Below are 27,409 nucleotides of genomic sequence, written 5' to 3'. Positions count from 1 at the left end.
GGGCTCGTGTAGAAGACAAGTAACAGCTTTCATTCTTTATGAGTTAGGGATCTAAAAAATGGTTATAGAGAGAGCTAATGGTGGAATTTAAGGTATATTGGATTAATAACTCACAAATAGATCCAAGTCATGCGGCCCTTTGCGTGCGAATGGTATTTACTGGTACTTAGCATTTATTAAAATTTTGAAACTCAGTTTCTGGCCTTTCAGGGTTTGGAGTCTTTAAGATGCAGCCTGTACGTTTGAAGCTCCTGGACTTCAGGGGCTCATAATCTCCCGAAAGCATATCTGTATTTCTGGATGCATGTTTCCATGTGTATTTTTTCCTGGGATAAACTCCATAGACTTTATTAGATTCTTAATAGGATATATTATACCCTTCCCCCAAAAGATAAAAGAAACCACTTTTAATTGATAATTTATTTGTGATCCTTTATATTAATTGCCCATGAGAATATTTAGCTGTGTCTTCCTATATATCTGGCTTTCAACTTTATCTGCTTTATAGCAAATTTAAGAATATAAATGTAAAAGACATAATGTTAAAGTTGTTAGTAATTAGACATTAATAGGAGTAGAAAAGATATAGCTGAGTAATTCCACTCCTGAGTATCTGTCCAAAAAAAAATTGAAAGCAGAGTCTCGGAGAGAGATTTGCACATCCATATTCATAGCAGCATTTTCACAATGGCAGAGAGGTGGAAGCAACCTAAGCATCTATTGTTAAATAAATGGATAAACAAAATGTGGTATATCCATACAATGGAACATTATTCATCCTTAAAAAAGCAAGGAAGTTCTGACACATGTAACAACTTGAATAAACCGTGAGGACATTATGCTGTAGTGAAATAAGTCACTCACAAAGACAAATACTACGTAATTCCACTGATATGAGGTATCTAGAATAGTCAGATCCATAGAAACAGAAAGTAGAATGGTAGTTACCAGGGACTTGAGGGCAGGGAGAAATGGAGAGTTGTTTCATGGGCAAAGAGTTTCAGTTTTGCCAGACTGAAACTTACAAAAAGTTCTGGAGATTGGTTACTCAACAATGTGAACATATTTAACACCACTGAACCATACACTTAAAAATGGTTAAGATGGTCAATTTTATGTTATGTGACTTTACTGCAATTAAAAATAAAAAGATATAGATAAAAAATATTTTTAAAACTCCGCCAATGATAAAAGGACAAAGAAGTGAACACAGTAACAACTAACAGTTTCTCATAGGCTGGCACAGGAAATTAGGTTTTCAGCAACTTAATGAAATTTCATATGACTCATGTTTAAAAAAAGAAAGATACAGGGGAGGACAGATCTGACTCTTACCTATGAGCAACAAAAGTCATGTGTTGGGTGATGAATCAGCTGTATTTCTGAATCTGGGGCCCAAATTCACAAGGAAAGTCAAGAATGTGTAAGGATCTTTCCGCCTCAGTTCTCGCCTTAGGTGTTTTGCTTTTTGGAGGTTACACCTTCTAGGCTACTGTATACTTTTCCACTGTAAGGCCAACATCAATGGACCTGGTAGAAGTCCCTCCCAGAGTCTGAAAATAGGGTGATTTGCAGTTATGCATGCTTCTTTTGTGTTTGAGTGGCTATTATCCTAAGAAGTTGAGGTGGATCACATCAATAACTCTGATACCTTTTAGACTGTGCTCCTATTAATTAAAAAAACAAATTAAAACTCATGATGAGCCCAAATTGATAAAATAAATGTATATGCCTAAGTCGGTGCTCTGTACTAGGTAAAATTTTCTCCAACTGCTTTGTGAAAGGCTAGTTTTTCTCAGTAAAAATATGAAATATAGTGAAAAAATTGGATTAAGAACAACTCAGATATATACTGAGAAAATTCTAACTGAAGTTAAAGTTTCAGTATAAATGATGAAAGCAAAATAACATGTTTATAAAGATTATTTTAGCTTGCTTGAAAAATGAAACTTTTTGGGGAACTTTTTTTTTTTTTTAATGGAACTCTTTTCTGAAGATTTTTCTTATGGGTTCTAGAAAAACAAAGGATATGAATTTGCTAGGGCTGCGACAACAAAGTACCACAGACTGGGTGGCTTAAACAACAGAAATTTGTTTTCCCACATTTCTGGAAACTGGAAGTTGGAGTTCAAGGTGCTGGCAGGTGTGGTTCCTTTCGAGGCCTCTCTCCTTGATCTTTAGGTGGCTTCTCCCCATGTCTTCATATGTCTTCCCTCTGCACGTTTCCATGTCCCGGTTTCCTCATATAAGACATCAGTCCTATTGAATTCAGGCCCACACGAATGACATCTTTTTAATGTAATCACCTCTTTGAAGACCCTGTCTCCAGAGACAGTCACATTCTCAGTATGGGAATCAGGACTTCAACATAGGAATTTATGAGACACAATTCAGTTTGTAATGTTTAGGTCAGTTTTAATCTTTTATTCTTAATTTATTTTTTCAGAAGTTAAATTATTTCTGTGGTTTATAAGTCAGCTAACCCAATCTTTAGTCTTTCTTGTTTCCCAAAGAGTACAGTCCTGGGTAAAGTCCTTTAGGTATCTGGAAATTGTATACTTGGATAAGTGTTCCTTTCGGGCTATATTTTCTATTATAAAGAAAAATGGAACCAACAACTATGAAACTAAAAATTTATTCTCTAGGCCAGGGATGTCCAATTTTTTAGCTTACCTGGGCCACATTGGAAGAAGAATTGTCTTGGGCTACACATAAAATATCCTAACACTGACGATAGCTGATGAGCTAAAAAAAAAAAAAAAATTTCAAAAAACCTCATAATGTTTTAAGAAAGTTTATGAATTTGTGTTGGGCCACAAAAAGCCATCCTGGGCTGCCTGCAGCCTGCTGGCCATGGGTTGGACTAGCTTGATATAGACTATCATTAACAATTCATGTATTTATATGTATATTTGCTACCACAGATTTCTTCTACCATGTTAGGAAACATCTTTCACCACCTCTACTTCTATTGAATAGTGATTTACAGTTTGTAAGTTACTTTTAACATACATTATTTCATTTCATTGTGTGAAGAATAGACAGAGCAGATATGGATTACTATCCTCATTTACACATGATAGAACAAAGAAGCTTAGATTAATTATAGATTTCATTCAACGAGAGTTTCTTGAGTACTATTGTGTGTCAGGCACTGTCCTAGGTGCTAGAATGCAGCACTGGTGAACAAGATAAAGTTCTCGTCATATAGTTTAAATTATAGCAGGGGAAAAATCTAGTGGGGAAGACAACAAACAAATACATACATATTATAATTTCAGGTAGAGATACATTATATAAAGTAAAGTGAATAAATGAATAGAGAGTGACCAGCAGGGTGATTGTGGCCATTTTTGCTCGGGTGTTCTCTGAGGTTTAAGTGAGAGAGGAAGAAACGTGTGTGGTTGCAGGGGAAGCAGAGGAAAGATCTGTGATGGCATTGTAAGCTGTGGTGAAGATCTTGGCTTTTATTCTGGGTTGATGAAAAGTCACCGGAGGACTTTGAGAAGTGAATGGTCCTTCGACTCCTGTTTTACAACTTTCTTCATTTTACCACACCACCTCACATGATATATTTGAATAGAGTGTAGAAAATGTTGACATAACTCCCTTGTTTTAATTATTATTTCTTTTATAGATTTAATCCTTTTTTTAAATGAATGGAGAATATCTATTTAAAGATACTTGATAGCTTTTGTATGCTGACATACCATACCTAGAAATATTGAATTTCAAGAAAGACTAGCAGAGATGGTTCTTCAGCTCTGTGTTTATTGCGATTGAAGCCATTCTCCTATTCCCCTTGTAATAGCAAGACTTCGAGGGAGCATTTATGCCCGTGGGGAGGGGCAGAGGACTACTCAATACTGTTTTCTTTGACTCATTTGTCCACTTGCTTTCTTTCCCCAGCCCGTCGTTCTCCTCTGCTTACCCTTTGGATGCCTGGATCCTTCAGGCTTCCTCACCACTTCCTCCCATAACCTCCTCTGTGTGTTATCATCTTTCCCGTTCCTTCCATGGCTGCGTCTATACTGACTGGTATTTGTAGCCCAGACCTCTTGGTAGCTCCGGGTTTATATTTCTTACCATTTATCCCAGAGTCTTTTAAACACACTCAGATTCAACAAGTACTGGTTACTTCAGAGTTCTCATTAATTTTTCAACCTTGTACATCCACTGCGTCACTGAGAGTTAGCAGATCTACCACCAAAGTATCTGTACTACTGGAAGCCTTCATGGTTTCTCTATCTGTATAATTGTAGTATGATTTCCTAATTCTGTTCTTGTGTCATTCAAAACCCTCTATATATTCCATAATTATCTTTCGAATACACTGATCTGTGTATGTCATGCCATTACACAAAATCCCAGAGTCCTCATTGTCTGCTGAATAAAATCCAGGTCAATTTCTAGGTATTCTAACCTGTACCATTGCTTCTTCACATGGCTAATAATTTTATTATACTTGCTGTTATGGCCTCTATGTTGTTATAAAGCCTATATTTTATTACTATTTTTTAGAACAGTATCTCTCAACCTTTTTTCTCATTATCACTTCTCTAACGATACTTTTTAGACATGTTTTTCCTAATCATCCCACTCCTTCCCCTGTGAAATTTTAATACCACAGATATTCTGTGTCTGTACATCTCTTCATGTACTATGGCTCCTTGGAGGGCCACACATCTTTGTAATGTCTTAAGATTCATCATACTCCCAAGAACTAATTTTTGCCTCTGTAGACATGATATTGCTCCTGTTGACAATGCATGCTTTAGAGAATGTGAGGCCTTATTCAGGCAGTTAGATAATTCACCGGCAAATCAGACTGGTCCTTTCAGGGTTTATGGTTTGACTTTGTTAGGACACGTTTAGAGTAGCCCTACTTTTATGGTGTGGCCTTTCTTGGGTTCCTTCTGAATGACTGGAGTGTTTAGTAAGTGCTCTCTCCCCTATGTTTGTTTGGAATTCCATCTCTCTGCCCTGGGCAACCTCTAAAATATCCATTCAATCCATTACTCCCCAGTACCTGTTCTCGGGGTGAGACCTTGTGGGGTCTCGTCCTCTACATATGCAAGTTCATTTTCAGCCAGAGACTTAGGGGACCACTTTCTCGATTTCTGGAGCTCGTTCTCTTTGTGGCTGCTTCTCACCATTACCCTGCTATGTTTGATGATGCATCCCAGCAGTCCTAACTCCAGTGTCTGCCTCCTAAGTTCAGTGACTTGCTGCACCTCCATGTGCTGCAATCGGGAAAGTGCCTCCAGGCTGAGAGCCATGCGGGGCTCATGGCACATGTTTTTCTTCTTTGAGGAATTACACTCCTCCATTGCTTGTTGTCCAGCTTTGGAAAACAATTGATTCGTGCATTTTGTCCATGTTCACAGTTGTTTAGAACAGGAGGGTTTGTCTTGTACCAATTACTCCACCATGGCAGGAAATGAAAGTTCAGTGTCGATTTAATGTTTCTTAATTCCTCAACAGATAATTTTATATATCAGAGAATGAAAAGTAATAGTCTGCTGTTTACTGTAGGAAAGTTGAAACTTTCCCTCTCAAGGGTCGAGTCGAAGTATGCTAAAATGAATTGACACTAGACAGATTAATGGGAAAAACCAAACAAAATGTATTCTGTGCATAAGTACAGGGGCCACACACAAGGTATGAGACTCAAAGTAGGGCCAGATAACTGAAGTTTTTATACTGTGCAGAAAAGCATAGAGGTTTGGAGTGTGGGAACAGGTTATCAGAACGAGAGGGGAGGAAGGCAAGCAAAGGTTGTCTTGGCTCTGCTTGATGGAGCCAAGGCAGCAGCCCCCCACAAGAATGGATGGGAACCTGTGGTAAAGCTTTCTCTGTTACCTTTAAAGGTGCTGGGCACGGTGGCTCACACCTGTAATCCCAGCACTTTGGGAGACTGAGGCGGGCAGATCACTTGAGGTCAGGAGTTCGCATACCAGTGTTCACATACCAGCCCGGCCAACATGGTGAAACCCCTTCTCTACTAAAATTACAAAAATTAGCCGGGCATGGTGGTGCACACTTGTAATCCCAGCTACTCAGGAGGCCGAGGCCTCCCTTGAACCGGGGAGGTGGAGGTTGCAGTAAGCTGAGATCGCGCCACTAAACTCCAGCCTGGGCAACAGAACGAGACTCAGTCTCAAAAAATAAAATAAAATAAAATCAAAGAGCATCAGACTTTCAGTCTCCTTTTCCTGTGAGTTCATCTTTCCAAGATCTGAGTAAAGCCCATAGGGGTCAGGGTGGGGGCGCTCAGAGAAAGCCTGTTTTGCATTTGCTGGTTACTTCACTAATATTGATTTCCTCTACAAATGCGTATCTCCAGCTTTTCAGAGCCATTCTTATGTTTGTAGCCCCACGAATAGCCATCTTAAAAATATGCCAAAGAAGTATATTTTGGGGTGGCATATTTTGGTTTTCTTCATTATAGTGGCTTATCATAGAATATAATTTGTAACTGACTAAATGCCTGTTTAAAGGATTTTAAAATTCATGCGGTAGTTTGCAGTCAGCATCGTGTGTGTGGGAGTGTGTTAAGGAAAGTTAATGGTCATACTTACATGCCCATTTATACTATTACCATTCCTGATTATTCTGTTCACTCACCTAATTTCATTCTTCTTGATATTTTTTTTGCTTCTTACAGCCTGTATTGTTCATTTTTGGCTTGTTGTGTAGCCTCAAAGGAAGTTAGTAATATTAAGTTCAGAAGAGGTCAAACCTAATCACCTTATTTTTAGATGAAGAAATGGAGGACCAAGGAGACCAATGACTTACTCTGAAGTCACACTGCTTTCTGGAGCCAGAATCAGAATCCAGAATCCAGTAACTAAGCACCCATTTTACTGTTCCCTTCATAATCCTTTACAACCTGCCCGCCTTCGAGTTTCCATAGAAATTTAATAGTCTGTTTAGGTATTTGAAAACAACTTATTATTATTATTTTTTTTAAATTAGAATTCCTGTAAACTGTTCTTGTAATTTCTTCTTTCAACATTGGTATGAGGTTAGCTAGGGCCTTCTCATGTCAGAATGTTCCAGAAAAATGAACCAGCCAAGAGGAAAAAAAATAGTTAAGGATTTTTTCAAGTTTAAGATTACTGTTTGCTTCTTAAGAAAATCAAAGCAAATTTTAAAACCCTAAACTTATACAAACAAAACCCCCCCAAAATTGTATAAAATGTTTGACCAAGTCTCAGTAAATAGAAAAAGAAAGAAACAAGTAAGTGGTGTGCCAGTCTAAGGTTCCAAAGGTTATGAGGACATGGTGTGTTGAATGCTTTTTCACTTCTCTGATATTGTGCTATGATGCTAGCACCATCTTGTGGTTGATTCATATAGTTGCATATTTCTTTTTTCTTGTAACAAAGCTGAACTTCCTTTAAGACACACACAGAAGGATTTGGGGTAAATGATTAGATCGTAATGAATGTTAAAAAGAGAGTTTTTTGGCCCCAGTCTGAAGTTCACTTCTATCCCAGGTCAGTGGTGCCCGAATGCTGCCTTTTCCTGTTTGGCAGGCTATGTGATGTGATTGTTAGACCAGCTCCTAGTGCAGAGCTGTCTACATCAGAGAATGGCACTTCTATTGACAGTCTCAGCAGTGAGGCTGAATGGTCCTAGAAATCCAACTACCTGCAGACTATCGGAGTTGGTCCCTTAGGTCAGGGTTCAAAGGATGTTGTGGAACAGCTTGAAGCTTTTACTGATACTACCTGTACTCTCTCTTTTCATAGGTGAATGGACAACTTGAGTATCTGAGTTTATGAGAAAAGCCAGTACCCATATTCTTTTTTTTTTTCTAACCCGAGATAGACTAAAGACGTTCAAATGAGAAAGGTGAATTTAAATTTTGATTTTTGTTGAAAGGTCAAGAACATATGCTTCTGTTTACATTTTATCTTTTCTGTACTTACAGCTTCCTGGGATATTTTACTTCCATTTCTGTGGAAGTTATGGGAAACCATGAAAACATGTTTTAGAGGTTTAGATAGTCTCAGTGGTAATATGTGGTAACCGTAGCATCAGCTGATCCTTCTTACATGACCATAAGTGCATTCTAAAAAGAAATGAGAAAGGCTAGATAGAACTACCTCAGAAAAGAAAGTTTTCTTTACTGTGTACACTTAATGAATATGCCTGATATTTTAAAAAATGACATTTGTTGTTTGATTCTGTGTAAATATAATACCTGGTCATTATAGAATATTCTGAAAATAAAGAAGAGTAAAAAAGAAAAAAAAATCACCAGTAGCCCTGTTACCCCCAAAGAACTATATTTTTTATTTTGGTTTGTTTTTTCCAATCTTCTCTCCGCTTCTTCCTTGCATAATTTATTGTTTCATTTTACATAATAATGAGGCCATTTGATCTGCATTTCTTTTTTGAGACAGAGTCTCGCTCTGTTGACAGGCTGGAGTGCAGTGGCACGATCTCAGCTCATTGCAACCTCCGCCTCCTGGGTTCAAGCGATTCTCCTGCCTCAGCCTCCTGAGTGGCTGGGACTATAGGTGCGTGCCACCATGTCCGGCTAATTTTTGTATTTTTAGTAGAGATGGGGTTTCACCATGTTGGCCAGGATGGTCGTGATCTCTTGACCTCGTGATCCACCCACCTTGGCCTCCCAAAGTGCTAGGATTACAGGTGTGAGCCACCACACCCGTCCCACATTTTTTTTAAATCAAAGATTGTAACATTAGTATTTTCCATTTCTGTAAATAATATCCTCTAGAGTAGCTGGGACTACTGGTGTGAGCCCCCACAGCTGGCTATTTTTAAAATCTTTTTGTAGAGACAGGGTCTTGCTATGTCACCCAGGCTCATCGCCAACTTCTGGGCTCAAGTGATCCTCCCTCCTCGGCCTCCCAAAGTGCTGGGATTACAGGCATGAGCCACCATGCCTGGCCTGCATTCATTTTCTTAAAAAGTTGGTTCTCTATTCCTAAGGCTGTGCTAGGTGAAATTGTTAGAAAATCATCATGCAGTTGCCCTTCATTGTCTATAGGATTCTTATTCCTGGCCTTGACCTTGGTCAATCTTCTCACAGAGCTGCCATTAATTTCAAATGCCAACACAGGAAAGGGACCAAACAGGCAGAGAATTTGCCAAAAATCTATCCTTACCTGTTGTCAGTGCCTTCTGGGAGCTGATGCGTGCTTGTGTATCACCCTGCCCTCCTTATCCAAGAGTCTAGAAAAGGTTCGTGTTCTTGACCCTTCTCTCCTCATCGTGTGCACTTGACTAGAATAATATTATGTGTTAAAGGTTTTATTGTTAGTCCTATGTGCTGAATTTGAGGTTGATCTTAATAGATTTTCTTCACTTTGGAAACTCTTGACACTTCTTCCAGTGTGACTATTTTTATGATGACTACTTTGGGCTTGAAAGTGTTTGCCTTTAGCTTCCGTAGAATTTTATAACCTGTAAAATAACTTCCATGTTCCCTGTAGTCGTTGTCAAAGTTGAAGCGTGTCCTGATACAGATATCTGTGTGCATATGCACCCACGCAGTCATGTGAGTGTAAATTTTTTTTAAGTTCATGTCAGATTCCTGATTGAATTCTGCAATTCAATTGTAGTTTTTTTCCTACCTACTTAACAATAATTTTTCATCATTGGAATTGTAGCTATGTTACCATTTTATGGCAGAAGGAGCAAATTTTTGCTATGACTTTATGATATTTCTAGTTGTTTGAGTTTTCCAAGTAGATGAAGTATATATTTTCCAGAAACAGTGCTAACTTGCTCTATATGTGTGTGTAGTTTATTGGTTTTCATACAGTTGTTTCTGTTTATAATCCTTCTTAAATAACTTAACAAATTATTAGCAACTTCTATTTGCTTGTTTTGCCCAGTGACTTTGATCTTACTTAGGAAATAAAGAGCAAAGATAAAACCAGAGAAAATTTTGAGAGATTAATTATAAACTGATGACAAATTTGGCTTCATTGTTAGATGGCACTAGATGGCACTGTTTGTTTGCAGAGTGCCATTTTTAAAAAAAGAAACTATGCTAGTAACTGAAATTACTGCCTCATGAATAAAATATTTCTGATGGGATTTGCATTTCTATATTGGCTGAAGACACTGTGTTGAATGTTTTATTAACCAGCCCAGTGCAACTGTCAGCCTATTAAAGAGATCCAGTGGTCCCTGTTTAGATAAATAAGCTAAATAAATCCAATTCGTCAAATTGTGTTCCTGGCTGTTTATTTTCCATTCTTTTGATGTACAGTTTATTTTAAGTTAAAGCCACATCGGTTTAAAAATTAATGGGAAAATGTTATTTGGTGTTTGGAACATGAAGAAGCTAATTGCCATCGTCAAAAAGCCAGCTCTGTTTTAGTGTTAAATTGTTTGCTCATAAATAGTAAACTTTTTAGTGATTGCTTACAGACTGTCCCATGGTCATAAATAGTCCGATATTCTGCAAATATATGGCCAGAAACTTTGTTATCAAGACTAGTGGAACCTCTGTTTGATTTCCCTGGGAAAAGTACTGCATAGTTTAAAAGACAAGCCTTTTCCTTGGCTTTCCCTTTGAGTCACTCTCATTTTTCATGTATGGTATACTATTCCTTGGAAAGAAAAGTAGCTAATTGATTTTTAAATGAAATGCCTCTTATGAATGTACTTGCTAGTCACTCTCCTGGTAAAATATCAAACATTAAAGAAGAGACAGTGATGCTGTGGGAGTGATGTTACTGAAGGAACCAGAGACCTCAAGGTGATGGCTCAGTATGGTACTGATGTGCACATGTTCATTGTCCTCTTAAGGCTTATGTTCTAGAAATCTTGAAACTCACAATTTAATACCACAAACTGAACCAGAAGATTTCACACTTTGGGTTACAAAAACATTTGAATAAAGTGTGTCAATTTTGTGCTTTGCTAAACTGAAGTAAGGTAGCAATTTGAAATGACACCTCATGATTCCAGTGTCTCATTTCTTTTTTCATAAGTCTTCAGTTGCTTTTATGCCATTCTTATTGTCTTTACCCAGTTCCACATTTGTGAGACGTGGAGTAAAATTTAAAATGGGTTAGTCACTTTTGACTTAGCGTATAGCTTTTAGGTGCGTTTAGCTGATTGTGTTAAAAACTGAGCCAGATCTGATCTCTAGGGTGAAGATTTTTAAACTGTGTAATAGTAGTTGAGTTTTGCTATGTCAACTATTTTAAGCTTTCTTATACAAGAAGTTAAATTGGGACTAGAATAGATTTTGCCAGAGACTTTTCTGATGATTTCAAATCCTCGTAAGCCTAGCAGAAAATGGACCATGCGTACAAATAGTCTCGTTTTTTGCTTATATTGTTTTGTTTGACTTTGTGTCCTTTAGTTCCCAAAACTGGATAGATTGTATTTTAGGAGTAAAAACAAATAACAACCGTGCAGTCAAATTGCGCTTTGGGCTTTTCTTTTAGGAAGTTCATCGGATCATTAATTAAAAGCCTTCGCTAAAAATGCCTCTGAAATGCTTAAGTGCGATCATACTGCGAAACCTCAAGAAACGTGACTCCATCCACAGTGCATTTTATTAGTTCTTGAGGCTCCTCATGTCTTTGCAAATACTCCAAAGCTATTACAGGTCAAGCTCCATCAAAGAAGATTCTAAGGAAATGTTCAAATTTTCTCATTCTCCATTTGGTTCTGTTAAGTATTATTTAAACAAGTTACTACTGTCTTGGGCTTGGAAATGTACTGTGAAATGAAGACTTCTTTTATTAGTCATGAAGAATTTGACCTGCAATTGCATTAGTAAAATGGAGACAGAGTGTTAGATTTTATGCTTTGGAAAGTCATATTGCACGGCATTGGCCTTGGTGTGAAATGTCTGTAGAAATCAAATTAGTTTCTTAAAACTGTATTCTGTGCTTTAAAACAAGGATGCCCTATGTTAATCTCTTCTGAATTTTTTATCTGATACCTTTTGATTTTCATAATGGAGTATTGCATCTTTGCATATAGAATGACACTTTTTGTTTCCTTGTTTTCTTATTTTGACCTTTTTCTACAAACCTAGTCTACAAAAAATTCATCTGAAGTAAGGCTAGAGTTGTTTTACTTATGGAAATGTAATTTTTAAAGTAAAGCTTAGGAGAAAATTACTATCCTCATAGCTAGCATCTTGCAGATTTATATTCATTTTAGTTTCAGTGACGTTTAAAATTTTCTACTTTTTCGAATGAATGTGGTTCAGTGCTGACCATTTCATCTTTGTATGATCCTGGGCTCCTAGTTGAATGTTCTATTTATACTTCAAAAAGATTATGTATACATTATTAGATTGCTAGAAATAGTTAATTCTATACTTTTCTAATATTGTGTGCAAGCTAAATGTGACCATACTATCAAAAGAGAAAGTGAAGCCCAGGCAGTGTAGATTGGAGGCCTTGGACATGTGGCATATTCATTCTGTGCTTCAGTTTCCTTATCTGCAAATATAGATTCTAATATCAACTCTGCCCACCTAATGGGAAAATGCGAGGGTCAAATAGATAACAATAAAACACTTGGAGAACTGCACTGATTTTTATTCAGTGACTTTCCTGTGAACAAGTGGTAATGCTGTAAAAGAGGTTAGAGGATAACATATCTCAAGGTCAGAAAATTTCTTAAATATCCTGAAAATGTAAACCCTCTTCCGCATTGCTTCAGTGGACTAACTGTGGGAGCGTACACGAAGGATTAAAACGTGTAATCTTCCATCTTATTCTCGAATATGACCTTCTGAATTGGATTGCTTTTGTATTCTAGCACATTTTGTTTTGTAGAAGACATCTTAGAAATTAATCACCCTATGGTAGTAGAGTCAGAATTAAAGGAAGAAGAAATATGATATTACATATTATTTTATATCATTTTGTTATTGTATTATGTTACTATTTGGAGTTATATTTGCACTTAGTTTTTATCTAGAGTTCAGAATACACATTGGATTACTTTGGATTTCCTTCTCATTTCTTCTCTAGCTTCTAATAACTGACAAGTCTCAGCAACATTTGGAAGTCACTGTCGGCCAGGCACGGTGGTTCACGCCTCTAATCCCAGCACTTTGGGAGGCTGAGGCGGGAGGATCACGAGGTCAAGAGATCAAGATCATCCTGGTCAACATGGTGAAACCCCATCTCTACTAAAAATACAAAAATTAGCCAGGTGTGGTGGCACACACCTGTAATCCCAGCTACTCGGGAGGCTGAGGCAGGAGAATCGCTTGAAGCTGGGAGGCAGAGGTTGCAGTGAGTCAAGATTGCACCACTGCACTCCAGCCTGGCAACAGAGCATGACTCTGTCTCAAAAACAAAACAAAAAAAAAGCCACTTTCTTTACTAGGCCAGACTCTGGCCTAATATATACCATATTTAGAGGGAGAGGAGGAAGACTCTCTAGTATGGAGTTTTAGACATGCTGACTGCTTTTGAATTAAAGGAAATTGGAAGGCCTTAGAAACTGCCTCAGAACCAAGGACTTTCTAACCTTCTCTTGTTTCTCTCTCCCACCTTACCCCCACCCCCTGCTCCTGCCCCAGCACAGGGAGGGGTTCTCTCTGGAAGTTCCCTTATCTGACTGAGGAAAACTTCTTCCAACGGAAATGCGCTTGTCTTAAGTCTCCCTTTCTCTCTGAATCTCATCAAATAAGCAGGAAAAATCAACCACTTGAGAAGAGACTCAAAGTCCTCACCATGCCCAGACAGATTTTCATTTATTTTTCTGAGAGCTGCACCGAGAGATTATTTATGAGACTTTTTTTTGGCATAAGACTACCATTGTTATCAGTGCAGTTTCATCCCCCACCTTCCCGTAACTCATCCCATTCAACTTCTGAAAATAATCGTTTACAAGCTATTGTCTCATCTCTGGGCTCATTAAATTCCCCTAAATATTATTCACTACCTCTCAAAATTGGCCACACCCCTCTATCTTCCTCTCCCCTGGGAAGAGGATGCATTTTAAACCTCAGATATCTGGACCTTCTTTGAATCTCATATTTGATCTCATGTATACATTAATAAATTTGTATGCCTTTTCTCCAGTGAATCTGTCTATTGCTAGTTTATTTCAGTGGGATGACTCAATTATTGAATCTTCAGAGGATAAATTTAAACTTTTCTGAAAGTGTCTGTTACATATTGTGATTCATATTAATAAAGTATTGACTTTAGCATACATACCTAAGGACAGCAAGAAAATAGCCCTATAATTTAAAAGTTCCAAGTGTTGTTACATACTGAGAACTTGGCCTACCGTATATACACACATAGAAGGCAGTGTAATACACAGCTAGAAATAATATGGTAGAAGCAAAAATGACTTAAATCAGGCTTTAAATTTAAAACAATTAAAAGTAGTAAAACAAGTAATATTAAACCAATGTCAAACTAAAGAGCAAATGAGGAAACTGAAGCTAAGAACTTTCGAGCTGATGGTGTTTTAGTCACTTGAATAAAGTTTTAATTTTGGTGGTTCTTAACAATTTTTTGTTATTGTTTTGATATAGATTACTATAAACAACTTACATTGTGCAAGTGGCCAAAAGATGAATAAGACAAATTTTTCAAGGAGCTTGTTGCCTTAATAATTATAATACTGTGGTAAGCACAATTACAGAGGTACAGATGGGATCGTACGTGAAAACAGGGAGGGTCATTCAGCCCATATGTGTGTGTGTGTGTGTGTGCACGTGCATGCATGCGCACACAGGTGCGGGCATGCGTGTGTAGGAAGTGGGGGTTTTGAGGAAGGCACCCTCTGGGAGGTGATGTCCAAACTGAGACTGGATAGGAGGAAGGATAAGGAGGAATTTGAGAGACGCAGGGTGTAGTCAGGTTGAATGAACAACATGAACGAAGAATTTGGGCAGGGGGGACAGTGGAAGGGAGGAAGGGGAGGATGGAGTGTTTGAAACTGCTCCAGGTGTAAAATACAGGTCTAGGGCCTTGATTCCTATACTTTGCTATGCATTAGAATCGGAGGATCTTAAAAAAGTTCTGATGCCCAGCTCCCACTCCCAGATGTTGTGATTTAATTGGCATGGGGTGCCACTTGGGCATCAGAAGATTTTTCTAAATCTCAGGTGATCCTTTGTGCAGCAGAGTTTAGGAAGTGCTGAGCCAGAGTGTGGGGAACTGAGCCAGAGAGCTTGGCACATCCTTGTTGGTTAAGTTGAGCAGCTCAGCTTTTATCTCATTTGGGATTAGACACTATTGAAAGATTACTTGTGCTGGGTAATATGGTGGCTTTATGTGTAATGAAGCACCTGAAACAGTAAAGCTTTTTCTTCCACTTGAGTTGCAGTGCCATTTGATTTTATTTTTATTTTTCCCTTTTAATCTTTAATGTTATTGTTTAAATAAAAAATTTAAAGTTGGCAAAATCCCGTATTTTACATTTATTCTGTATCGGACTATTTTAAAACTTAATTTTCTTTCAGTATAAAGTTAGGTGTTAGATGGGGAAAACAGAAAAGCCACGATATGAATAATTTTGCTGCTTAGGTGGCAAAATGAGTACTTTAAATTTTCAATTAAGTTTAAAAAGAAAACAAAACCCTCAGTCTTTGATTGCATACTGACTCTCTCTTTGGCCTACCTTAAGCCAATGCCAATGGAATGTCTTCATATGAATTTTTGTTTTTAAATTTGCAGTCTAACTGCTTTGGATACAAGCATATTAACTCCCTTGTAAGAAGGGAAATATAGTTACAAAAGTCTTGTATTTGTATGTTGTTTCTGCATTTAATAGGAGACACTATATATGTCCATTTTTTTCTTTACCCTGTGAAGTCTTGTAAGGCTGATTTTAACTTAATTTTGTACAAGAATTGTCAAGAAATTGCTAGTAATCTCTAATCAGAGAAAAAGAAGTACGGATGTGATGGATAAATAGGATTCTGTTATGGCCAGCATCTTCATTGATCTTAGCAGAATTGCTCTTTGCCTCCCCAGTGTCTGTATTTTCTCTTGGCAGTAAGCCGAGTAAATTTGGAACAGAAAGAAAGAGAGAGAAAATCTGCTTGGTTCCAAATGATGATAGCTGTGCATTGGTGTGGGGAAAATAACTTACAACTTGATAGTACAATTACTAGAGGATTTCTTGTATCTTGTTTAGGGGGGAAATTGAAGTTCCTTTTGTGGCTAGATTGGAAAATTTCTAACTTAACATAACCCGTAACTTATGGTATCAATTTGAATGATCATGATATCAAGGGATAGAGTTTTTAATTATGAAATTACTTTTAAAAACTATTTCTGAATAGTAGTCAAGAAGACTCAGATTAGAAAAAAATACTATCTTAAACAGTTGCTACTTTAAAATCTGTTATATTTCTTAAAGCAAAATAATGGTTATTTTCTCAGTTTTTTAACATAAGATATGGGTTAAAGAGTTTTGGTTCATGAGTACATTATTTTGCTATGGACTTTGCAATCAGAGAGATTGTCCTTATGAAAGTATGTAATTTCAAATGTTTTCATCATATAAATTTACTTCTTTTAAGCTAATTGTTGTACTCAGGTAGATTCTGAGGATATAATCTTGCTGTGTGTCTGGAGATAGAGATTTGGGGTGAAGTTTTTGTCAGTGCATTTTATATCTGAGAGGGCTTTCTCCGTACTCTGTTTAGAGACTGCCAAAGTAGTCAAGTTGTGCTTGCTAATTCGAATGAGAAATGGCCGCAGATGGCACTGTGGCTCACACTAATATTTAAAATAGGCCATATTTTGGCATTTTGTGAGAAAAATTTTCAAGACCAAATTTATTTAAAATAGTCTCTTTGCATTAAGAATTTGCTTTTCACTCCGAAAAGGCATTCTTTTTAACCCAGTAAAATTCCAAATGTGAACTATATTTTTCAAATATTAGCGAGTCATATTTTATAATAGATTGTGAGCAGTTGTATTTCTTGTGCCCTTGGTCATGTATTTCAAAGCTAGGTCTCTTTTAATACTATTTCTACAAAATCTTTTTACATAGGGATAGCACCTAGAAAGTGAAAAATTATGCATATGCCCGTGCTTCTCATTCTTACCTCCAAGAAAGCATCGCTGAAACCTTGCCACTAACTCAAGGTATTTTTTTCTTTTGAGTTTTGTCGCGACTGGGGCTAAACAACTGTCACTGGCAAGTGACAAGAGGCACAGACAGCAGGGGAAAGAAAAAGAGAGAAAAGAAGTAGGCGTAGGAGAAACTAAAAGCCGAAGAGATGGGGAGGAAAGATACCCAGTATCTTCCAGGAGGGTAAGGATGTTGGAAGCAACTGCATCAGGTGCCAGTTTGTTGGTGCTCAAGCAACAGTCTGCCTACTTCTGCTGTATCCAGATGCTTTTGATGTCTTTTTGGAATCTAGGAAGTACTAAGAAATGTCTCAAAGTACAGACTGATGTTATCATTACATTTAAATTTGCCTAAAGAATTCTGCCAGTTCTCCAATTAAAAAAAAAAAAAAATCCATAAAGAGGCTCAGCTGCAGTGTTGCCATTGCATGCAAATAGTCAGGAGGATTGCACGACAATGAATATTAACCCAATTTTATTTTCGTAGTCCATGGCATAAACTCGAGTGTCTGATGCATTTCTACCTTGATATTGATACTTTGGCAAAGTCAGGATGCTGCCTTTTAGGGCAGCAAAGACAGGAATTTTCTTTTAACTGAACACTAGTGTTAATGGTAAATCTTTCTCTTTGGTCTAGAACAGGATTCCTCAACCTCAGCACTATTGAAATTTGAGGCTGGATAATTCTTGTGAGGGGGTGTCCCGTGTCTTCTAGGAAGTTTAGCAACATCTCTGGCCTCTACCCACTAAATGCTACCAGGCTACCATCCCAACCCCCATCATGGCAATCAAAAGATGTCTCCAGATATTCCAAATATCCCGTTGGGGGCAAAATTATCCCTGGTTGAGAGCCACTCAGTCTAGAATGGTGTTGATAGGGATTTCAGAGGGAGAGAGAGAGAAGGTTAACAATAACAATTAAACACATCTAATAGGCTGGATATCACATTGTATATAATTTATTCTTCACAGCCAGTTTATAATTCAGACATAGGAGGTTATGAAAGCTAACACACTTTTTCCCCAAGGTCTCCTAATTTGGATCCAGGACTTGAAATCAAGTCTCTCAGACTTTCAAGCTACTGAATCATGCTCTGTTATAGCATTTATATCTAAAGAGTCACTAAATTCTCTGTTCATCTCATATGTAGAGTTTAAAGATGACTTGGTTCATAACCAGCCTACACTTATTTTGAATAGGCTGTAAACCAAGAGAGGCAGTGTGATGCAGCAGCAGGTACACTAGATTCAAGGTCGAGAGTTCTGACTTTGGGTGTCAGCTCTAATACTAACTAGCTGAGTGCCATTGGGCAAGTCATTCTGTCTCAGCTTCTTCGACTCTAAAATGCAGAGGTCAGCCTCCATGCTCTCTAAGGTCAGTGAGCACTGTTGCTTAATGATGCTGAAAATTTGAATACTTGGCATTTTAAGGCTTGTGAAACTTTTCACATTGCTTTAAATCTATTCTATATGCAGTTTAGGACAATCAGTATGCTTTGGAATATTGGGCTCCACTTAATCTGTTAGGCCCATAGTGATATGTCTTCCATGTCTATGATTTCACAACCATTATTCACCTCCTTTGTGAAGTCTTTTCTAGGCCTTCATGATAGATTTTCTTTACTTTCCATTCACCTTGACACTTATATTTGTAACCTGTATCAACCTACACACTGTTTGCTTGTCAGAGCTGAAATGATTTATTGATTTTCACTTACTTAAGTTTTATTACTTCAACCAATTATAAGATCTTCAAGAGAGGAGAGTGGGTCATCTATTTTTTGTATTTTTGAAGTATTTAACAAATGCTGTACATAGTAGCTGTTCAACAAGTGCCTGTTGATTAATTTTAAGACCCAAGATTTATGACTGTAAAGCAAACTTTTTAGGAGAAACATCTGTGATAAATGATAGGCACACAAAACATAAGTATTCCAATGAAAAAGTTGCATCCGGTATGAATTATTCTTTAAATGCAATTTTTATTTAACTTAAATAGAACAAAATAATAATGCCATGTGTTACAGTAAGTGTTTTCTTTGTTCTGACTTCTTTTAAATTTCTCATACCTAGGAATTAAGATGCTTTAAGAATGAAGTTTCCGGCCGGGTGCGGTGGCTCATACCTGTAATCCCAGCACTTTGGGAGGCCAAGGTGGGTGGATCACCTGAGGTCAGGAGTTCAAGACCAGCCTGGCCAACATGGTGAAACCCCATCTCTACTAAAAATACAAAAAAATTAGCTGGGCGAGGTGGCGGGCGCCTGTAATCCCAGCTACTTCGGGAAGGCTGAGGCAGGAGAACTGCATGAACCCGGGAAGCGGAGGTTGCAGTGAGCCGAGATTGCGCCATTGCACTCCAGCCTGGGCGACAAGAGCGAAACTCTGTCTAAAAAAAAAAGAAAAAAAGAAAAAAGAAAAGAATGAAGTTTCTGAAATGGTCCATTGAGCATGTCTTTTTGGAAGTAGCCATGTGTAGGAAAATATGACATGTTCATTGCCAGAGAAGAGCTAATATATATGATTTGATGTTGTATTTTAGCAAACATTTCAATAACTTTTTGACATTTTCCTGTAGTCCTTATTTACCTTATCAGTAGTTATAGTGACATATGATTGTCAACTTTTTATATTAAGACCAAACTAATAAATTAAACATGTTGTGTTTATATCTGATGAAAGCTGACGTTTTGGAAGGATGTTAAAATATACTGACAGGTCCGGTTCATAAGCTCTTTTGGTGTAAATATGCAGATGACATCTTTAGATATTGTTTGTACACATGCTGATAGAAAGCCTTGACAATGTAACAAATGCAAACGTCAACCTCACAATTTAACCTTTCTGTGTAGAGAAAAGATGTTAGTTTTAAGTTGCCTGTATCTTTTAACTTTATTTCAAAGTTTTTATTATTTTTTAGCCTGTTATCATTACTGTTTCATGTATCACTAAAAGCAGCTGTTGGAATAAGATTTGTACTTGAGAACTTTTTTCTGTGGTGCTCCCATTTAAATGATTGCAACTGCTTAGATGTATGTATTTTTCTGATTTTTAAATGTTTTCTTCCCATGCTTATTTCCTGTCTCTTGGATCTTTTTGTAGCATCCTTCTATTTATCTACACAAAGTACTTTGGGTTAATAAGTGAACCTAAGGGAACTATTATGAATATCCCTTTCTGTCCTACACATACTTTATGTTAAAACACTTCTTATAACACTTTAACATGCGTATGTCTGTGCTAAGATCAAACAGTTGAGAATGCCATGTAGCACTGCAGAAAATTTTGGTTTATGGAGGCTTATATGGGAGAGCAGTGGGGTGGACTGGAAAGAACACTGAACTTCTAGTTAGAAGGCCTGGATTTAAATCCTGCCTTGGCCACCAACAACCTTTGAGAATGTTTGCAGGTTAACTACACTTTGGGGCCTCCCTTTTTCATTTGTAAAGTGGAAATAATGATACCTGTTTCACCTACCTCACAATGGGTTAATCATGAAATAATGCATCATGAAAATGCCCTGAAAATGTATTTTGGAAAATACGTGGAAAAGGCACGTTTGGAAATCCTTATTACAGTGCCCTTATGTGGTACATCCTTGATGTTTTCTTGTTTACTTGCTCTGTTTCTAATAGACTAGTTTTCTGCTTAAATCTAAAACTAGCCTTGGAAATCTGAGTTTTGGACACTATTAAATCCAAGATCTGAAGATTTTTATATTCACGGCACACAATAGCCATTAGAAATAATATCACAGGTCTAAATAGTATACAATGTAACAAAAAGTGCAAATAACTGATAATGTTCCCTACAATAACACACTCAAAGACCACCAGTACCATAAGTTTTGCACTTATACATCAACCTTTTTTTTTCCCTTGACTTCATGGCCAATCCCTAGGCCACAGTAATTTCTGAATTTCCATATCCACATGCTTCTATTTATAGCATAGTTTTGATTTTGCTACATTTAATCTCTCTTTACTGCAGTGTATTGTGTATGGTTCTGTTAAAACAGTAATATTTCAGATAGAGATGATATCACTATTTAAAGGGAGGAGTGACCTCAGATTAAGGAGGCTTGTGTAGACATGTATATCTTATAAATACTCCATATCTGAGTTGAGAAACACTATGATAAAATTGAACAAACTTTAATGCCTTTTTTTTTTTTTGAGACGGACTCACACTGTATCCCCCAGGCTGACGTGAGGTGCCATGATCTTGCCTCACTGCAGCCTCTGTCTCCCTGGTTCAAGCCATTCTTCTACCTCAACCTCCCAAGTAGCTGGGACTATGGGTGTGCATCAGCACACCTGGCTCGTTTTTGTATTTTTAGTAGAGACAGGGTTTCACCCTGTTGGTCAGGCTGGTCTCAAACTTCTGACCTCAAATGATCTGCCTGCCTCAGCCTCCCAAAGTCCTGGGCTTACAGGTGTGAGCCACCGTGCCTGGCCTAATCTTGCATTTTTGAGAGGCATGCAAGGTTTATCATTGGCAATTGGATCAAATCCAAATTTGGCATTCTAGCATTCGTTTTGCTCCCCGTTCTCCCTGATCCCCAAGCCTCATCATTTTACAAGCATAAATTGTCTTTATTTACTTGCTATGACCAAATTAATCTGACCTTGCTATGTATAGTTACTTCACTTATTCTCACCTAGTTGTCTTTTTATACAAGCTATTCTGTCTGGAATTCTCTCCTCCTGCTTGTAATCTTATGGCCTTCCGTATATAACTCAAAAATCATTACTCCAACTTAAAGTCTTTCTGGCTGATGCCATCTCTTCTACTTTATGTGTCTTTTATAATATATTTACCTGAAAGGAAGAAAACACTTCTGTCAAAATAGTTTAACTTAAAAATTGACTGTCATCTCAGAATTTAACTTAAATTTATACAAATATTTTGGTAGTAATTAATAGGTATATTGGTAGTAATTTCGTAGTTTGGTACATTTGGTAGTAATTAATAGGTACATTTTCTGCCTGTGTAGATTGTTTAAGAAGACAGCGATAATTATGCAAAGAAATGTTCAAATAACTGTTTGGGTAGTGATTTTGGCTTATTGGGTCACATTTCATTCATTATGTTATGATAAGTAAATTAAAAGAGTACTGTGATAGCATCAGAATACGTACTTCCAATTTAATTTCAACATGTTTCTTATTGCTTCATCCTGCATTCTTCAATCTTTGTACTATCAGGTCCTAAATCTTATGTTGCCTTCTAGTTTGCTTTATTTAATTAGTGTTGTTCCTCCAACTACATTATATGCTATTTTAGAACAGGAACTGTGATATAGCATGCTATGTAAGAGCATATAAATTCTAAGTAAATGTTTCTGAATGAATAGATGAATAAGATCATCAAACTGATATTCTAGAAAAATTGAAATAATTGTCCAATTAGCTATTCTCTATGTTAAGTGAAGAGTACCAAGTCAAACTGTCATTACAATGCAGAGCTTTCCTAAGTCTGAGTAAAATGCCTCTATTATTCTTGGTTAAGATAGAGGACTTTGCTATCCACATCAGCCAGAACCAGACCCAAAGGTATTATTTAATAAGAATGTAATAGTGTTATTGAGCTGGTCAGTGGCTTGAGCAAGAATTAGAAACCTATATTGTTTGATTCTGTATTCAATGTTACTTCCACTGTACCACTTTGTCTTCTATAAATTGCACTTCTTGTAGTGGTCTCACTTTTTAAAAGTCATGTAGGACTCTGGCTTCCTCTAATTTCTCTGGTCTTCCTTTCTTGTTGGTTCACTATTTGTGGAATATTATGTTTGGTGAAATAGATAACCAATATTCTAGAAATGTCTATGGATTTTAGGTCCTAAGAGCTAAGTATACCATGAAAGGAAGCACTGCTGGGGAATGCAAGGCTCAGTAGTCCTAGGAGCTACAGTATTGTTGTCTTGTATATTAACAAAGTTTTTTTTAAAAGAAAGGAAAAAAAGATGATAGTAAACTCTTTGATGTCATCCTTTTATTTTATTCTTGTGTTTTGGAGCTTTGGCCTCTTAGCTCACAGTTTCCTCATCTGTACAATGAAGTGGTTAGAGTAGATCTGTAGTTCTTAAACTCAAGCAACATCAGAATCACTGGGAGTGTTTGTTAATACACAGATTGCTGAGTCTACCCTGGAGTTTCTGATTCTGAAGGCCCAGGTGGGACCCAGACAGGGCCTGGGGATTGACATTTCTAAAGAGTTTCATATTGACGCTGAAGCTGGTGTCACAGGACCATACTTTGAGAGCCCCTGGAGTGGATGATCCCTGAGATCTCTTCCAGCTCTAAAATTTTTATAACTCAGCTCTGTCAATTTCCTGGACTTACTGGAAGTTATGATGTACTCCTTGAATCTCTGCTTTATTTAATTTTGTTTGGTGTCGTTTCTTGTCCTACTCTAAGTTGCTTTCCCTTAGAAATTATTTCCTTCCCCAATCCCCCGTTCTTTGTATACTGCCAAACAATGTTTGTTTAAGTAATATTAGTGAAATACATTTCCAGAACTGCTCTTTGGGGAAATTTAAATGAAATTTTAAAGTATCATTAAGAATGCAAACAATAAATTCTTTGATTAGCTGTAGGCATCTTTACATTGGGATGACTAAAAAAGGTTCTGGTTAATTAGAAGTAATTTGTTAGGAACCTGAATTCTCTTTTTTTCTCTCTCAGATTAAAACTCAGTTCCCAGCTGGATGCTTATAAGTGCAGGAAACATAATTGTCAGACGATTAATTGCAAAAGATACATAATTAGAGTTCATATGCTGTGTCAAATATGGGTAACCAAGAGGTTGACTTACATGTTGAAAGGGAGCAGCTGAAATCTAGACTGTGGGTTGTGGCTATAGATAGGTGATTTACCTTTACTTTACTACAAGAGCTTATAGAATGAACATTTACCTGAATTTTGCCTTTTTAATCCCATTTTGAGCAAATTCCTCACAATAAAAAATACTGGAAGAGTTCCCACTACCTGAAATCAGGCTTAGAAAACTGAGCTGTTGCTGAGCCACCATTCTAACGTTAAATAAAATATTTGGGCCATTTTAATACCTTCTTCTTTTTAACTCTGTTAAACTTACCTGATACATTTTTCCCCAGTTCAGATGACTTGTTTTTATTTACTAATTTTCAATGGTTGGATCTTATTTCTTTTTAAATTAATGCTACTTCTTCCTGGAAGTTAAGTGCTTTCATCATAAATCATTGGATCTCAAGATGGAATCATTTCTGCCTTTTTAAAATAGATGTATTTCTGCTGTTTCTTTTTAAATCGTCCGACAACAACAACAAAATAGTGAAAAAAGTCTTACAACCTGTCGGTGATTAAATATCTATCTCCAGTTTGGCTCACCTGTTGGTTTATTGCAAGTCACAGTGAAATTAATAAATACTACATTTTTCTCTTGCATTTGTAATAAAACTCTCAGTCTTCTAAACTTTGTATTTTTACTAAAGAGTTTTTCAGCCCTCATAAATACTGTCTTACAAATTCAGCTAATGACCCAAATCCAGCTTGTTTGTTGTGTAGGAGTTGTATTAAAATAACTCACTGTATGTGTATTGTCATTAATGATATGCTCATTTTGATAATGGGGCTGCAGATTTTTAGTCTATAGTCCTTGGGGAGATGCTGCAATTTTTTTTTTTTTTTTTTTAAACTAAGTATTGTTCTGGCTCCTTTCCTTGATTGGCCCAGAAATAGCAATCAGCTGGGGAGCAGGATGACATGCCTCTTAGCGATCCCTTTGATCTTTGAGATGAGTATCAACATTGTATGCTTCCTAATGGAAGTGTAATTTAATGAAATCTATTGGGTAAACATACTTCAGATGTTCAAAGGAGGTGACAAAATTTTTGCTGGCAGCCGGGACCTGGCTGCTTTCCAGCTTGCCTCTAGCTGCTATGCGTATAGCATTGAGAAAGGCACTTAAAATAGGAACACAAAGTATTATTTTCATTGTGTTTCAACCCCCCTGCCCACCCTCCCCTACCAATTTCTTTCCCTTAAGTTTATTTCTATGGTGTTTCTGCAAGTGTCCTTTGACATATCACCTTTCCCTAGTATAAAGTGGAATGTGAGAGTTGATCTTTTTATATTTTCCTTGGTTTATTTCATGACAAGAGTAGTACATTCAATGTATGGCACCAAACTCAGGAGAAGTTGTAGGCAGGAGACTTACATCAAAATCCTAGAGGGAAAAAATGTACTCTATAAAAAGGACATATTTCAGTACCAGTTGATTAAATTAAACATTCTATTTTGAGAGGAGATGATAGAGCATTTTTGTTTTAACAATCCTTGAAGAAGTGTAATGGAAATAAGCATAGACAGCAGGAGTCACGGGACCTGACTCATCTCAGTGAAGTCACTTTCTAGCTGTGTCATGTAAGGCCAGTTACTTTCTCTCTCCGGACCTCAGTTTCCTTATCTGTAAAATGAAGAGATTGTATCGGGTGGTTCTAAAGGTCATTTTCAGCTGTGAGATGTGATTCTTTTTAAGACTGAAGATCAGCACTGTTCAATAGAAATGTTATGCAGCCACATATGTAACTTTTAAGTTTTCTAGGAACCACATCAAAAAATGCAAAACGAAAGAGGTGAAATTGATTTTAGTAATATATTTTATTTAACCTAATAGCTGGAAACAAAATATTACCATTTCAAAATGTAATAAATACTAAAAATTTTAATGAGATATTTTACATTCTTTTTTCTTGTCTTCAGAGTCCAGTATATGTTTCACACCTACAGTAGATTTCAGTTCTGACTATCCATATTTCAAGTGCTCAATAATCACATGTGGCTGGTAACTACTGCACCACGTTATACAGCAGCTCTAGGTGCTACAGTGCAACTATGCCAAACCACATTTCCAGGAGCCTGTTGGGCATAAAAATAAAGGTTCCTAAGCCTCCACCTCTTCCCTCAGCTAGTGGTTCTCAATTTTGCCAGCACATTGGAATCACCTGTAGAACTTTAGAAACTACTGATGCCTGGATCCCCTACCAGAGATTTTAGTTTAGGTGGTCTAGGTGTAGCCAGGACCCAGGGATTTTTTTAAAAAGCTCCCCAGGTGATTCCAATGTTCGATTAAGGTTGAGAACTGCCTCACTAGATATAATGTTCTTAAAAGGCAGCTGTATGCTTCCCATTACTAACGAAGTTTCTGTCGTCTCCAGTCTCTCCTTTTCCACCCCACTTTCTTGGCAATAAGGGGTATATAGAATCTTTAGATCAGTCCCAAAATGTTGTCACTCAGTAAACCATAAACTAATAGATATTTGTGGACACTTGGAAGTGTTTTCAGAACAATAACAACAAAAAACATCATGTAAGGTACAAGGGGAGCCTTTGACGTTAGTCTTAAGGCTTTATTATACTCAAATTCTGCACAGTATATCAATGCAATTGCCACAATCACTAGTACTGTTTTGATATTATAACAGATTTATTTCTTAGATAAAAGCTATTTCTCCTATAGACCAGCTACTTTTTATAAAAAAACCAAATTGGCCAGGTGCAGTGGCTCACGCCTGTAATCCCAGCACTTCGGGAGACCCAGGCAGGCAGACCATGAGGTCAAGAGATCGAGACCATTCTGGCCAACACAGTGAGACCCTGTCTCTACCAAAAATACAAAAATTAGCCGGGCGTGGTGGAGGGCACCTGTAAGCCCAGCTTCTTGGGAGGCTGAGGCAGGAGAATGGCTTGAAACTGGGAGGCAAAGGTTGCAGTGAGCCAAGACCACACCACTGCACTCCAGCCTGTTGACAGAGTCTCAAAAAAAAAAAAAAATTGATTGAGTTATAATTCACATAGCATAACATTTTCCATTATAAATATACAATTCAGTGATTTTTTAAGGATATTTATACAGTTGTTCAGACATAACCATAATCGAGTTTTATGACACTTCTTAGAAGCTCCCTCACGATCATGTGCAGTCAGTCCTCATTCCCACTCCCATTCCATGCAACCACTGATCTGCTTTCCTGCTTCCTCGTTCTGTAGTTTTGCCTTTTCTAGAAATTTTATATTAATTTATTGAATGGAATCCGGATAAATCAATATGGAAGAAATTGCTATCTTAAAAATACTGAGTCTTCCAATCCATTTAGTTAGATTTTCTTTAATTTCTTTTAGCAATGTTTTGTAGTTTTCAGTATACAGGTCTTGTACCTCTTTTGTGACATTTATTTCTAAATATTTTCTTTTTAATTGTGTTGTGAATGACGTTTTTTTCTTTCCTTTTTCATTTACTCATTGTTAGTACATAGAAATACAATTGATTTTTGTATATTCATCTTGTATCCTGCAAC

The 27,409-nt window shown here is 37.1% G+C and overlaps 1 protein-coding gene across 11 annotated transcripts in view; it reads left to right on the top strand.

Annotated features, from left to right (window-relative positions):
* VTI1A (vesicle transport through interaction with t-SNAREs 1A) overlaps window positions 1–27,409 on the top strand; it is a 382,574-nt gene that overhangs the window by 18,220 nt on the left and 336,945 nt on the right. The window lies entirely within an intron of this gene.

Source organism: Trachypithecus francoisi, unplaced genomic scaffold (assembly GCF_009764315.1).
Source record: "Trachypithecus francoisi isolate TF-2019V2 unplaced genomic scaffold, Tfra_2.0 Contig01579, whole genome shotgun sequence".
In the NCBI taxonomy this organism is placed as follows: domain Eukaryota; kingdom Metazoa; phylum Chordata; class Mammalia; order Primates; family Cercopithecidae; genus Trachypithecus; species Trachypithecus francoisi.
The sequence above is the reverse complement of the archived record's forward strand: the minus strand, read 5'-3'. Positions and strand labels throughout refer to the sequence as shown.